Here is a 2,370-nt window from a genome sequence, read left to right on the forward strand (position 1 = left end):
AGAGAGAGAGAGAGAAACGCATGCCCGAGCTCTTTTACTGTCATTTGTCGATTGACCAACTTATGCGATCGAGGTCTTATTTCCCATTCATATCGTACACAACCCACACCACTGCACAACAACTCTTTGTCGGTATGACTCTCTGATTCTGGATACATGTAGCATAAAGCTTCCTAACTCAGGATCGACTGGTTCTCAGTTATGAAATTTCCTTCGACAAATTATATTCATTTTTGTCACTGGAAAACCTGGATCACTATAACTATGGCATTGACAGTAATCAACTGCAGACAGGTTATATCAATATACTGAGTAAATCCAGGATACATAGATCAATAAATTCATGAGCAGGCTTGAAACAACAAATTCAATTGTCAATATTTTACGCCAAACACGGGCTTGCATGCAAATAACTCAACGGGAAAGGAAGAGTGGAAATAAATAATGTCAAATAACATTCTATCCTTCCGCGATGCATCTGATCGACTATGACACACGTGCCAAACACATGAGGGGAAAAAAGCTGGGGTCTAGGGGAAGAAGGTCACAGACCTCCAGTTAAAGTACTATTCTTGTTGGAAGAAGAAGGTAACAATTGGATTTTCCGGTCATCAGTCACACACTTTCCGTTACGTCACAAAATAAGTACTCGTGTGTGTGTGTGTGTGTGTGTGTGTGTTGTGTGCTCGCAGCGCATGCGTGTGTGAGTGTATGTGCGCGCGCGCGCGCGCGCGTGTGTGTGTGTGTGTGTGCACGTGTGTGAAACATGTGCTGCTTTCAATGTAGGCTATTCATATCTCAAGATTGCTCTTACAGCTGTTCGCCATTTTTCTGCCAGTGTCTTAATCTTGCCACGAAACTGAAAAGACTTCTAAAGATTTCGTGTCAAACTTGAGCCTGTACTGTACATAGTTTATTATCTGACTAAAATTGCCAGACTATAATGGAACTGCTCCTTTCTATAGTTTGTTCTTTTTCTGCCTGTCACACACTCCAAATGTGTGTGACAAACGCAAACACGCACACATATGCACACACACATTACGGACGACGCACACACTCACACGTGCTCAAATCCACATCATGTGGATGTGAGCGCGCGCGCGCGCACACACACACACACACACACACACACACACACACACACACACACACGGAGTACGATGCATACACTCACGCGCGCGCGCTCCCACTCCCCCTTCCACACACGCACACATACACACACACCCCTCATTCCATCACATCAAACAAAAATTGCATATTCATGACACGCGCTCCCTCCCTCTCCTCCAATATCGAACCACTCAAGAACAGGAACAAAAACATCAATTTTTACATTCGTTATCAACGCATCCAATACCTAAATCTAGTTTCCCAATGACAAAAATCGGGTGGAAGGAGGGGAAAAAAATTTAAAAGATGAAAAAAAAAAGGAGAAAAAAAACCCAACAAAAGCGAGAACTGAGGGGACATCAATACTGCCGAAGCCAACTCACGTGCAAGGACTGTCGCACGGCTGCCAATCCATTAACCCACCTCGTGGCTGGCTAGTCGTCAGTAGCGAGAAAGAGAAAGAGAAAGAGAGAGAGAGAGAGGAAAGCACAACAACCAAGGCACCGGTCGAACGCTTCAGCCTCCAGCAGATTCCTTTTCCCCGTGTGTGAGAGAGCTCTGAAAGCTCGGCACTGCCACTGTCTGCCGCTTGTCCCACTCTGACAACTCCGACTGCTGGCTGTGGCCTTAGTAGTGAGGAGAGAAGAGAAAGAAGAGAGAGAGTGAGTGAGTGAGTGAGTGAGAGTGGCTGGCGGACGGAGAGGAGAAAGACAAGAGGACGAGGAGAGAGAGAGAGAGACGGAAGGAAACAAACACGACCAGACCGCGGAGAACCTGATGGGAGAGCGCGCGACAAGCCCGCGCACCAGAGCTTTTTTTTCAGAAAGGATTCTGCTGCGATCTTTCGGCTGGGGGTCGGTCCTCGTCGCTTTCTTCCTTGAGAACTCGCTTGTCACTAGTGGAAGAGGATGATGCTGAGGACGATGAAGGTTGTTATGATGATGATGATGATGACGGTAGTGGTGATGTGGGATAAGATGACATAAAGACGAGCCATGTATAATGTTGAAACGGAAAGGAGGTTGACAATGGAAAACATTCCAAAACGTCTAGCCATTTTTTTAAAATTAATTTTATTTTGAATTTAGCCTTCGACACCGTCAGACTGGTGTGTGTGAATACTGAGCATTCAAATATCTAGGTACAGCCTCCTTCTAGTCTCCCTCCACTATTATTACTAGGAGTAACGCCAACAATAACAATAATGACAATATACTACTACTAATACAGAAAATAATAATAGTAATAATAAATACA

At 44.9% G+C, this 2,370-nt stretch overlaps 1 protein-coding gene across 1 annotated transcript in view; it reads right to left on the reverse strand.

The window, feature by feature from the left end:
• Nucleotides 1-1,717, reverse strand: part of LOC143287466 (neprilysin-1-like) — a 165,828-nt gene extending 164,111 nt beyond the window's left edge. The window contains exon 1 of the mRNA XM_076595468.1: nt 1,497-1,717. The gene's annotated coding sequence lies outside the window, so the exon portion shown is untranslated. The remainder of the gene's footprint in view (nt 1-1,496) is intronic.
• Between the last annotated feature and the right edge of the window lie 653 nt (nt 1,718-2,370).

Source organism: Babylonia areolata, chromosome 11 (assembly GCF_041734735.1).
Source record: "Babylonia areolata isolate BAREFJ2019XMU chromosome 11, ASM4173473v1, whole genome shotgun sequence".
Classification (NCBI taxonomy): domain Eukaryota; kingdom Metazoa; phylum Mollusca; class Gastropoda; order Neogastropoda; family Buccinidae; genus Babylonia; species Babylonia areolata.